General features: G+C 37.3%; 1 protein-coding gene across 22 annotated transcripts in view; it reads right to left on the bottom strand.

Moving 5' to 3' along the window:
• R3HDM2 (R3H domain containing 2) overlaps positions 1-14,056 on the bottom strand; it is a 160,173-nt gene that overhangs the window by 125,798 nt on the left and 20,319 nt on the right. For 18 of the 22 annotated variants that reach the window (XM_070789409.1, XM_070789406.1, XM_070789408.1 and 15 more), the window contains exon 2: positions 1,771-1,891. The exons of the other annotated variants lie outside the window; for them this stretch is intronic. The gene's annotated coding sequence lies outside the window, so the exon portion shown is untranslated. The remainder of the gene's footprint in view (positions 1-1,770; positions 1,892-14,056) is intronic. 22 annotated transcript variants of the gene reach the window in all.

Raw genomic sequence — 14,056 nt, 5'->3', positions numbered from 1 at the left:
CATGCATTGGAGAAGGAAATGGCAACCCACTCCAGTGTTCTTGCGTGGAGAATCCCAGGGACAGAGGAGCCTGGTGGGCTGCAGTCTATGGGATGACACAGAGTCGGACACGACTGAAGCGACTTAGCAGCAGCAGCATACTGCACAGTTAGATACAACTAAATTCTACAACATTCCATCTATACTATAGAATCTAACCCACTATATCTACTGTTGTTTTGTTCATAAATTATCAAGTTTATCTCCACAGCTAGCCAGTAAGGTCTTTTAATGCACATAAAAATTTTTTTGATCCCATAGCCTTAAAATGGTCCTAAGACTTTTCTAATGGTCCCAAATACCTTATCTGATACTCAAGGTGTCTCTGAAAATCCCTGGGAGCTAGGGAAAAAATGCAACAGTCTTCCCTGTCACCCCAAAGACTACTAAGATTTTACTCTAGTAAAGCATATAATATTTTCTTTTTCAAATTTAACTGAGGTTCCCTTTATAACATCAAAATGATGAGTCTCCAGAAAGCTAGGGCAAGTTAATAAGCACAAGCTTTCCTCCCAGAATTCAAATGGGAACTTGAGTATTTATACTCTTTCACAAAAACAAAATTATACATTACTAGGTTTAAATACGGAGAAGGCAATGGCACCCCACTCCAGTACTCTTGCCTGGAGAATCCCATGGATGGAGGAGCCTGGTGGGCTGCAGTCCATGGGGTCGCTGAGAGTCGGACACGACTGAGCGACTTCACTTTCACTTTTCACTTTCATGCAATGGAGAAGGAAATGGCAACCCATTCCACTGTTCTTGCCTGGAGAATCCCAGGGACGGGGGAGCCTGGTGGGCTGCCATCTATGGGGTCTCACAGAGTCGGGCACGACTGAAGCGACTTAGCAGCAGCAGCAGCAGCAGGTTTAAATAGAAAGTTTATTATCTAAGTGGTTGACTAAACACACTAAAATTCTTTAATAAAAATTTCAGCTATAATATAAAGAAAGTTTGCCCAAAGAAATAGTCACAAAGCCCGGGAAAAAAGAACTCACCATCTAACTGGAGTCCAAGAGCACTGGAAAACAAGTCTATTAGTGTACTTATAAGTGTCAAGAGTTGATTTATAGCCCCTTTATCCTTTTTAGAAATGTTTTAAAATAACTGACTTTTTCACCTAACCATAAGAGAAATCCTTGGTATTTATGAAGAGATAAGAAAAAAAGAAAAGAAAAACCATCCTACTACCTCCTCATGGCATTTGTCTTACTAAACAGTAAGTCTATTGAGAGCAGGGAAAAAAAAAGGGCACATGGGCTTACGATGAGAATAAGATGCAGATCTGTCTTTCAATTTTTTTACATTTCACCATTTGTATAAATCCAGGGCCAGAAAATAAAAAAACCTACATTCCACTCTGGGAATTTTCTTGGTTTACAATAATTTAGGGGCATTTTTCTAATGTCCTCAAAATTTCTTACCATAGTAGCACCAAAGCCTTACATTTCCAATTGCCAAGTCAGGTAGTAAACACATCATATACACTCTATATAAAATCTGTCCCTATTTTAACTTACATTTAAATTAGTTACTCAAACTACCATTCCTTTTATTTGCTATTTTTTATGTCTATCCAACTCCATCAAGAGATTTTTATTTCACATACAGTTAAATATACACTGAATAAGTTTCTCCTCAAAATATCCTAGACTAGTCTGAATCCACACATATGCAAAGCAATTCTAGTGTCATAAAACTCACCCACCAGTACCCAACCATAATGCTCACCTGATCTCTAACTCAGATGTATTGCCTCATCCATCCTGGTGAAGTATAAAGAACTGCACTTATCAAGCATAATCTGAAGAGACATTGGAGAAAGGAGAGTGGATAGCCTCCAGCAATTCACCTAGGAGGAGGAAAAAAATTATCCCTTTCACCACCCAGAATCTAAACTCCAACAAATTTTCAGCAACAGTCAAATAAAATTCTCAGAACAGTTTTGACTTTTCACTGGCCTCCGTGCCTTAATTAAGTAGCCCAGGTGACAGTGCAAAAATTAATTTGAAGCTATTTTTTTTCCACCTTATTTCGAAGAGCCAAATATTATCTGTCTTCACTATTAAAATCCCCTGAGATTTCAATTCTGCAGAAGCTCTACAGGGTTCTAAATTTAGCCAAGTAACAGAAATAGTTGGAAGGCATGCAATTCATTTTAATATCTGCACATTTATGTTGCCAGGCAGCTAATTTTTAAAATACTCTTAGAGTAGACATCCACATATAAAAGAACAAATACATAAGCCATGTAATTAAAATATTTATTACCTATAACTTCTGGAAGTGACCAACATCACTCCTCCAAAAATATATTCCATGTTCCTTCCACAGGGATAGAGTTTTAAATATTTCAACAAAACATGGGACTTCCCTGGCAGTCCAGTGGTTAAGACTCCATGCTGCCAATGCAGGGGACACCAATTCAGTCCCTGGTCAGGGAACTAAGATCCCACATGCCATGGCCAAAAAAAAAAATTTAATGTTAACAGCAATTTCCTTACAGCTTATTTATTTGTTTCCACTTCAAAGGAATATATAGATAGGTTTAAGGAGTTTCACCTTCAACGCAAAACCTTTTTGTACACTTTGCTGTAAGGCACAAATTAGCGCAACACTGTTAATCAACTATACTTCAATTTTTAAAAATCAAGGAAAAAAAGTTTTGTAGAAAGGACTGACATGCCTCATTTCACATAGAGTCCCATAGCAGGATGTTCTCAAGTTGTTGGGCCATTAGTCATTAGGGTGTACAAGATCTCAATTCTAAGGCCAAATCTATTTTGGATTTTCTGAAATATCAGACCTCATAAGGAGCCATAAAACCAGGCTCCAGCATAAATGTTCAATACAATAAACACCCTAACTTCATGTCAGTTTCACAGATTGTGTACACAAACCAATGTGTAAAGTGTATGTGCAGATGAATACAACATGTAGGTTCAAAATACAAAGTATTAAAGAGCTGGATTACAAGGTTCCCTATCTAAGGAGATTTTAATTCAGAGAGCAGAAAATAACGAAGAGGGAAACAACTCTTAAGTCACTACACCACAGAAAAAAAAGCATGGATTATATAAGAGTAAAAAGGATACAAATACTTGTTTTCACCTTCACATGTCACCACCAAGTTAGAGGAAAAAAATACAATGCCAATTTTCTAAACAACATCCCATTATTTCCCATGGCAAGTCATCAACATTACTTCATTCTGAGAAATAATTCAATTTAGACACTTTATTACTGAGTACTTCTAGGAAGACACAGAAGGGTCTTAGGTCTGGAATCCACTCATTTTTTTGTACTGGAAATAACTGACCCCATAAAGATGGCAAAGGATAGATAATTAAATATGAGCAGTTCCCCTTTAAAGGAACCATTCCCCACTAAAGGAATCAAGGTTCCTTGCAAGTAAAGTACAGAGTGAACCCAAAATACCTTGTTGTGGCAGGATGTAAAGAAATTCTCAGAACCTGACCAGGACGAGTCAAAAAAGCATAGGAATTAGTTTGAAGGCGCTCCGATTGACCAGACTGACAACAATTGTTGTATGTATAATACTAAATACTGTCAGTATTTTATACATTGATAAATGACTGCAACATTTTGAATTTTTTTTAATACCAAATCTATAGTGATCCTCAAAAACAAAGAACAGGAGAAATAAAGTTCTCCTTTATAGAATAACACCAACTAGTAAATGGAGAAGGAATGATAAAATCAACATTTTGTAACCACCAATGTAATAATTAATTCAGGCAAGGATCACCAACAAATGCTAACACTACTGGGTAAAACGTAGAGAAAAAGAATCATACAATCTTAACAGCACCATCCTACAGATATTTTCTTAATTACAAAGGGAAAAAGGCACTTTTACAAAGAAGAAATGCAGCCTATATCAATTCATCTAAGTAATCAAACTTATCACCAATAATGCGGCAAAATGACATTGTGTGCACAGAGAAGCACACGTTACCTAAACAGTATTCTTGTCAAAACTGTTTAAAAAAATCATGGCATAATCATGACAAATCCAAATTGTGAAACATTCTTCAATACAACTGGCCTAAACTCTTCAAAAGTATCAATGACCCAAGACACAAAAATGGAAAGAACTGCTCTGAACTAAAAAGCTAAAAAGATATAAAAAATAAGTGGAATTCATGATACTTGAATAAATCCAAGATTGGAAGGACAGCTATAAAACAGTATCTCAGTTATTAATATGATTGAGGAAATTTGAGCATACACTATAATTATTATATCACTGTAAACTCTTTTAAAGAAGATAATGAATTTTATAACAATATTGTAGTATTATAGGAAAATACCTTGTTCCTAGGTGACATATGCTTAAGCAATTCTGGGTGAAGTTTCCTGATGTCTGAAATTTCCTAATACACAGTAAAAAAAAAATTAATAATAATAATGTGTGTATGTATAGGGAGGGAAGCGGAAGTGAGAAGTAGAATGTGACAGAGAGGGAAAGAGAGGGAAGGAGGGAAGTGGGAAAAGAAGGTGTGAAAGCACAAATGTGACAAAATATTCGATAAATATTAGGTAAAATCATATGGGTGCTCATTATATCACTCCTTCAATTTTTCTTCAGGTTTGGAATTACACATAAAAACATGGAGGTAAAAAAGAACAAGCAGCAACTTTAACCCAAGCTCCTGGCTATCCAGTATAAATTTTGCTATGTTCTATTAATAAAAAGCAATTCCAGGTGATGCTTACAAGTGCAGACTTCAGCATGAAAGTGGGTTGTCCTGGCTGCACAATGAATAACCTAACTTAACCTCTCTGCAATGGTCTGAATGTATCCTCCCCAAATTCATGTTAAATCCTAACCTCCAAACATATTAAGAGATGAGGCCTCTGGGGTGGTGAGGTCATGAACTTACTGTCTTACACAGAAAGATTTTAGAGAGATTGCTAGCTCCTTTCACCATGAAAGGACACAGTAAGATGAAGGCTATTAACCAGGACAAGGGTCCTCAGCAGAATCAGACCATGTTTGATCTTGAACTTCTCAGCCTCCAGAACAGTGAGAAATAAATTTCTGTTGATGAGCCACCCAGTATTTTGTTATAGCACCTTGAACAGAAAAAGACACTCCCTGAACCTCGCCTGTAAATAGGGATAATACAGTACTGATCCACAGGGACGACCTTCTAAGGATTAAATCATCTAATATGTGCTACTATTATACTTCTGTGATATCACATTCTCTGTTCACTTATATTCCTTCTAAGTATATGGGGAGACTGGATCAATTTTTAGCCTTTCTCTGTCCTGGCAACTAGCTTATGAGCTATTAATAACTTTACTAAAATTTACTACAATAACTTTACTAAAACTACTAAAATTTCATGAATTGCCAAATATATCCAAATTCAAATAAAAAATTAAAATGCATTCCATCTAAGGACCAATAAAAATAAATCCACCATCAACACAATAACAGAGCTAACATACTCTACCATGTTAAAGCAGCAGCTTTTCACAGCTTACAGCTGCTCCTTCCTCACAAGAGGGTTCTATGTCAGAAACAGATATAGCCTGCCTTGGTCCCCAAAATATCAATCTTCACATTAAAATCCAATGCCCTCAGGCCAGAAATGCCTCTTAAATTCTGGTATTTCCTGGAGTTTCCTCTCAGTTTTCTTATCACTCTGTAAGTCTGTCTCCATGACCCTATTTCTTCTCATGGATTGAACAATATTCATGTACAGAGTACTTCAAAATCTAAATACCTCTGCCCCTCTGAAGAGCCCCAGATTCATTTAGACAACTATATTTCCAAAAGTGAACTTCCTAACAACACTCCTCTGCCCATTTTAAAATCAGACTGGTCTTTTTTCTATTGAGCTGCATGAGAACATTTCGGATACTAACCTTTTTTTAAATATATGAGTTTTTTGGAAGTATAGTTTATGTACAATATTACCTAAGCTACAGGTGTACAATATAGTGATTCATAATTTTTCAAGGTTTATATTCCATTACCTTAAAATACTGGCTATATTCCCTGTGTTGTACCAATAAATCCTTATAACTTTTATATATAATCATTTATACCTCTTTCAAGTATATGATAAGTAAATATTTTCTCCCATACAGCAGACTTTTTCATTTTGTTGATGGCTTCCCTTACTGAGCAACTTCACTTTCACTTTTCACTTTCATGTATTGGAGAAGGAAATGGCAACCCACTCCAGTATCCTTGCCTGGAGAATCCCAGGGACGCGGAGCCTGGTGGGCTGCAGTCCACGGGGTCGCTAAGAGTCAGACACGACTGAGTGACTTCACTTTCCCTTTCTCTTTCTGTGCAAAACTTTTTAGTTTGATGTAGTCCCACTTAATTCATTTTTACTTTTGCTGCCTTTGCTTTTGGTGTTAAATCGAAAGAATCCTAATACTGATGCCAAGGAGCTTACTCCCTATGTTTCTTTCTGGAAGTTTTATAGTCTCAGGTCATATGTTCAAGTTTCTAAACCATTCTGAACCATTTTTTGTGTCTGGTATAATACAGTAGTCTAGTTTTCCCGACACAATTTATTGAAGAGACCATCATTTGCCCACTGTACATTTTTGGCTCTGTTGTCATAAATGAACTGACCATGCATGCATAGGTTTATTTCTGGGCTCTTTATTCTATTAATCTACTTATCTGTTTCTATGCCAATACCATATTGCTCTGATTACTATGGCTTTGTAATATAGTTTGGTATCAGGAAATATGATACCTTCATTTTGCTCTTCTTTCTCAAGATTTCTTTGGCTATTTACTGTCTTTTGTGGTTCCACACAAATTTTAGATTGTTTGTTCCCTGTAAAAATGTAATGAGAAATACAATAAGGGTTGAATCCATAAATTGGTTTCAGTGGTATGGACCTTTTTCAGTATGGACTTTTTAACAATATTAATTCTCCCAATCCATCAGCAGAGAATATCTTTCCACTAATCTGTGTCTTCTTCAATTTCTTTCACTGATGTCTTACAGATCTTATAATAAACTGTAAATGTTTTTTACCTCCTTGGTCAAACTTATTTCTAGGTATTTTATTCTTTATGCTACAATTGAAAGCGAGATTATTTTGAAAATTTCTGAGTTATTAGCATATAGAAACACAACTGATTTTGTATACCTATTTTGTATCCTGCAACTTTACTGAATTCATTCATTAATTCTAATTCTTTACTGAATTCATTCATTAATTCTAACAGTGTAGTGTTTAGGATTTTCTATATATAATATCATGTCATCTGCAAACAGTGCCAGTTTTACTTCTTTCTTTCTGATCTGAATGCCTCATTCCTTTTTAATAATTTTATTTATTATTTGCCTGGTTTTTGCTAAACTGCACTGACTAGAATCACCAAAACTATGTCAAATAAAAGTGGGAAGGAAAAGCTTTCAGCTTCAGTTGAGTATGTTAGCTGAGGGCTTGTAATATATGGTTTTTATCCATAGGAGGAGTTTACAAAGAATTTTGATTTAAAGAATTGCTTTAATAGAAGAAAACGTTTCTTAAAAAATCTGGATTTTATGATGTTGAGGTACATTCCCTCTATACCCACTTTGTTGAAAGTTTGTATCATAACAGATGTTAAATTTGTCAGATCCTTTTTCTGCACCACTGCAGATCATGTGATTTTTATCCTTCATTTTGTTAATATGACGTATCACACTGATGACCTACAGATGCTGAACCACCTTTGCAGCTCCAGAATGAATCCCACTTGATTATGGTGAACGATCCTTTTAACGTACTGTTGAATTTAGTTTGCTAATATTTTGTTGAGAATTTCTGCATCATATTCATCAGGGATACTGGCCTGTAATTTTCTATACTTCCAGTGTTCTTGTCTGTTTTTTGTATCAGGGTTATGCTAGCCTCATAAAATGAGTTTGAAGTGTACCCTCCTATTCTACTTTTTGGAAGAGTTTGAGGATTGTTAATAGTTCTTTAAATGTCTGGTAGAATTCACCAGTGAAGCCATCTGGTCCTGGACTTTTGCGTGTTGGAAGTTTTTTGATTACTCAATAATCAAGATTAATTGATCCAATCTCTTTACTAATATAGGTATACCTTAGAGATACTACAGGTTTGGCTCCAGAACACTGTAATAAAGCAAATATCAAAATAAAGCAAGTCACAAATTTTTTGGCCTTTCAGTGCATATGAAAGCACATTTATATTATATTGTAGTCTGTTAATTGTGCAATATCATTTCATCTAAAAAAACAATGTACATGCCTTAATTTTAGAATATTTTATTGCTAAAAAATGACAAGATAACATAATAGTAACACAGAAGATTACTCAACACAGATCACCATAACAAATAATAATGAAAAAGTCTGAAACACTGTAAGAATTACCAATTTGTGACACAAAGACACAAAGTGAATCACTGCTACTGGAAAAACAGGGCCACAAGACTTGCTCAATGCAAGGTTGCCACCAACCTTCAATTTGTTTAAAAAACAAAAAACACAGTATCTGTGAAGCACGATAAAGCCAATCTCAAAAAAAAATGAGGTACATCTCTAATGGGGTAATGGGGTTTGGTTCAGATTTTCTATTTCTTCATGATATAGTTTTGGTAGGTAGTATGTTTCTAAGAATTTATCTATTTCTTCTTCGTTGTCCAATTTGTTGGCATGTAATTGTTCACAGTAGTCTCTTGAGATATGAGGTGTTAACGTCTCCTCTTTGATTTCTTATTTGAGTCCTCTTTTTTTCTTAGTAAGTCTAGCTATAGGTTTTGTCTATTTTATCTTTTTTAAAAAAAACTAGCTCCTAGTTCCATTCATCTTTGCTATTGTTACTCTAGTTCTAATATAATATTTATTTCCTTTCTTCTACTAACATTAGATTTAGCTTGTTCTTCTAGTCCTAGAGGTGTAAAGTTAGGTTATTTAAGATCTGCCTTGTTTCTTAACTTTGGCCTTTTCTCAATGAACTTCTCTTTTGCTTCATTCTATAGGTTTTGTATTTAGTACATTGTATTTCCATATTCATTAGTCTCTAAGTATTTATTAATTTTTCTTTTTATTTCTTCTTTGACCCATTGATTATTCAGTAGCATGTTGCTTAAGCTCTACCTGTTTATGAATTTTGCAGTTTTCCTCTTGTCACTGAGTTCTAGTTTTATACCACTGTGGTCAAAAAGATTGCTAATATGACTCAAATCTTCTTAAACTTATTAAGATTTGTTTGTGCCTAACGTATTATCTTTGAGAATGTTCCAAATGCACTTGAGAAGAATGTGTATTTGGATACACATTTGCTTTTGGATAGAATGTTCCATACATGTCTGTTAAGTCTATCTTGTCTAACTTGTAATTTAAGGCTAATGTTTCCTTGTTGATTTTCTGTCTTGATGACTTACTCACTGATAAAAGTGGGGAATTAAGGTCTCCTATTACTGTATTGCTGTCTACTTCTCCCTTTAGGTCTGTTAATATCTATTTTATATAATTAGATACTCCTAAAACCTGCCCCCTTTCTTATCTCTGTTAACACCGCCCAGTCACCTAAGACAGAAACTGAGAGTCATTTGTTCACAATTACTTCTCTCTCCTCCCATATTTAACCAATTTCCAAACTCTGGTACCATCTCCTGGATCCATCTGATCGTCTTAGCTCCTGTCCCTTCTTCTCCACTTCCATCATTGACAGGCAGAGAAATCAGTTAATGGGACAAGACCTCCAGAGTTCTTTTTTTCCTCCAGCAAAGCAGCTGGCAATGTTCCCATGGTAGCTCCTCTACTGGCCTTTTAGCCTTTATCCCTGAATAACTAAAATTCGAATCTATCCTGATGAACATGTAGTGTGAGAAATAAACTGCTCTTTCAAGCTATATTTGACGGTTGTTTCTTACCCACCATACCCATCTCTATCTTGATTTCAACATCTTCTGCGTGACTATAATAACCCCTAACAAATGTCTCTCCCTCTACTCTTAATCCATTGTATTTTTCAAAACTGGTACCAGAGTTACCCTTGTAAAATAACCATTCCATTTCTCTGATGATAATCTTCAGAGGTTCCTCTTTGCCTAAAAATATTTCAAATTCCATAATATACCTCTTAAAGCCTATCATGAAATTAGGCTCTACAGATATTCTCTCCAGTCAATCAAAATAATGCTACCTCTCCGTACACACCATAGTCTTTAACATTCCTGGGATTTTGCCCAGGCTCTTCTATTTGCTTGAAATGCATTCCCACCCTTATACCACCTCACCCTACCTTTGCCATCCTAGCCAAACAAACCCCTTGGCAACTATCCTTCCCATTCTCTCAACAGTTATTCAAATTTCTGTCTCTTCTCAAGGGCTCTATTTTACCGGCTCTCTTATTACAACACACCAGCCCCCTAATCCAAAAGGATAAGTCTCCTCCATCACAAGGAATATCAAGGCCCTAAAGTCAGAAGCTCCCTCAAACTCCTTTGTTCAGTGACCAAGCATTTGTCCCCATCCCTTTCTTGACCTTTTCCTCTACCTTAATGAAAGACATAAAAATAATTCTACCTCCCTTATGGAAAGTGAAGAGGAACTAGAGAGCCTCTTGATGAAAGTGAAAAGGCTGGCTTAAAACTCAACATTCAAAAAACAAATTATCGCATCCAATCCCATCACTTCATGGGAAATAGATGGGGAAACAATGGAAACAGTGGCAGACTTTATTTTCTTGGGCTCCAAAATCACTGCACATGGTGACTGTAGCCATGAAAGTAAAAGACGCTTGCTCCTTGGAAGAAAAGCTATGACCAACCTAGCAGAATATTAAAAAACAGAGACATTACTTTACCGACAAAGGTCCATCTAGTCAAAGCTATGATTTTTCCAGCAGTCATGTATGGATGTGGGAGTTGGACCATAAAGAAAGCTGAACACTGAAAAACTGATGCTTCTGAACTCTGGTGTTGGAAAAGAGTCTTGAGAGTCCCTTGGACTTCAAGGAGATCAAGCCAGTCAATCCTAAAGGAAATCAGTCCTGAATATTCACTGGAAGGACTGATGTGAAGAACTGACTCACTGGAGTAGACCCTGATGCTACAAAAGACTGAAGGCAGGAGGAGAACGGAATGACAGAGGATCAGATGATTGGATGGCATCACTGACTCAATGGACCTAAGTCTGAACAAGCTCTGGGAGTTGGTGATGGACAGAGAAGCCTGGTGTGCTGCAGCACATGGTATTGCAAGGAGTCGCACACAACTGAGCAACTGAACTGAACTGCTCTGGAGTTCATCTTCTCTTCACACTCAAGGACTTCACTCCATTATCACCATTCTCTAACGCCTTGCTCATTCACTGAACATATACATATGCTCAAGTCTCTCACGTTAAAAAACTCTCCCGTGGGACTTACCTGGCAATCCAGTGGTTACAACTCCACACTTCCCATGCAGGGGGTGCAGGTTCAATCCCTCACCCCAATCCTCACCGCAATTCCTGGTGAGGAAACTAAGATCCCACATGCCATGCAGCATGGCCAAAAATAAATAAGTTGATTAATTCTTTTTTAAAAACTTTTCTCTGAACTCCACCTACTCTCACTACTGTTCTCTCTCTCCATCTCTCTGTAATCTTCCTGAAAAATAGTTTACTTTCTCCCACCTCTTATTTATTCCTCAACACAATACAATTTTGCCTCTGCCCTCATCACTCCAGTGATCCTGCTCTCACTGATGTCAACAATGACCCAAATCCAGTAAGTAAGGGCTTCCGTGATGGCTCAGACGGTAAAGAATCTGCCTGCAATGCAGGAGATGCAGGTTCAATCCCTGGGTTGGGAAGATCCCCCACTGAAGGAAATGGCTAGTATTCTTGCCTAGGAAATCCCATGGACAGGTGAGCCTGGTGGGCTACAAACCATGGGGTCACAAAGAGTCAGACACGACTGACCAATACTAACACTCACACTTTCATGTCCTTTCTGTTTTCATACTTGACATTTCCACTACACACAAACACAATTACCTTCCTCCTCTTTGAAAGTTTCTCCTCTAAAATCCTATCACAGTACTTTACTGGATTCCCATCTACCTTCCTGGCTTCCTATATTTCTTCCAGGGCTCCTGCCACTAATCACATCTTTAACTGTCAGTATTCTCCAAGGCGCTCTCAGCCTTTAGCTCTTCAGTCTTAACATGATCCTTGGAGGAACCAAACCCATCCCTTCAACTACAAGGTATATGATGTTGACTCCTAAATCTCTCCCCAGCCCTGATTTTCTTCAACTTCAGACTGAAGCATCTAATTTCGTATTACATATTTCCACAGGGTTCTACAGATACCTCATATTCAACCAGTCCAAAACCAAAGACCTCACCTTTATTTCCAAACATCCATCCCTAACCATTCAATATCACAATAATCCAAGTCTATGCCCCAACCAGTAACGCTGAAGAAGCTGAAGTTGAACGGTTCTATGAAGACCTACAAGACCTTTTAGAACTAACATCCAAAAAAGATGTCCTTTTCATTACAGGGGACTGGAATGCAAAAGTAGGAAGTCAAGAAACACCTGGAGTAACAGGCAAATTTGGCCTTGGAATATGGAATGAAGCAGGGCAAAGACTAATAGAGTTTTGCCAAGAAAATGCACTGGTCATAACCAACACTCTCTTCCAACAACACAAGAGAAGACTCTATACATGGACATCACCAGATGGTCAACACCGAAATCAGATTGATTATATTCTTTGCAGCCAAAGATGGAGAAGCTGTATACAGTCAGCAAAAACAAGACCAGGAGCTGACTGTGGCTCAGATCATGAACTCTTTATTGCCAAATTTAGACTTAAATTGAAGAAAGTAGGGAAAACCACTAGACCATTCAGGTGTGACCTAAATCAAATCCCTTATGATTATACAGTGGAAGTGAGAAATAGATTTAAGGGCCTAGATCTGATAGATAGAGTGCCTGATGAACTATGGAAAGAGGTTCGTGACACTGTACAGGAGACAGGGATCAAGACCATCCCCATGGAAAAGAAATGCAAAAAAGCAAAATGGCTGTCTGGGGAGGCCTTACAAATAGCTGTGAAAAGAAGAGAAGCAAAAAGCAAAGGAGAAAAGGAAAGATATAAACATCTGAAGGCAGAGTTCCAAAGAATAGCAAGAAGAGATAAGAAAGCCTTCTTCAGCGATCAATGCAAAGAAACAGAGGAAAACAACAGAATGGGAAAGACTAGAGATCTCTTCAAGAAAATCAGAGATACCAAAGGAACATTTCATGCAAAGATGGGCTCGATAAAGGACAGAAATGGGATGGACCTAAAAGAAGCAGAAGATATTAAGAACAGATGGCAAGAATACACAGAAAAACTGTACAAAAAAGATCTTCATGACCCAGATAATCACGATGGTGTGATCACTGACCTAGAGCCAGACATCCTAGAATGTGAAGTCAAGTGGGCCTTAGAAAGCATCACTACAAACAAAGCTAGTGGAGGGGATGGAATTCCAGTTGAGCTATTCCAAATCCTGAAAGATGATGCTGTGAAAGTGCTGCACTCAATATGCCAGCAAATTTGGAAAACTCAGCAGTGGCCACAGGACTGGAAAAGGTCAGTTTTCATTCCAATCCCAAAGAAAGGCAATGCCAAAGAATGCTCAAACTACCGCACAATTGCACTCATCTCACACGCTAGTAAAGTAATGCTCAAAATTCTCCAAGCCAGGCTTCAGCAATACGTGAACCGTGAACTTCCTGATGTTCAAGCTGGTTTTAGAAAAGGCAGAGGAACCAGAGATCAAATTGCCAACATCCACTGGATCATGGAAAAGGCAAGAGCGTTCCAGAAAAGCATCTATTTCTGCTTTATTGACTATGCCAAAGCCTTTGACTGTGTGGATCACAATAAACTGTGGAAAATTCTTCAAGAGATGGGAATACCAGACCACCTGATCTGCCTCTTGAGAAATTTGTATGCAGGTCAGGAAGCAACAGTTAGAACTGGACATGGAACAACAGACTGGTTCCA

This window comes from Bos indicus, chromosome 5 (assembly GCF_029378745.1).
Source record: "Bos indicus isolate NIAB-ARS_2022 breed Sahiwal x Tharparkar chromosome 5, NIAB-ARS_B.indTharparkar_mat_pri_1.0, whole genome shotgun sequence".
NCBI lineage: Eukaryota > Metazoa > Chordata > Mammalia > Artiodactyla > Bovidae > Bos > Bos indicus.
This window is presented reverse-complemented; position numbering and strand designations above follow the sequence as displayed.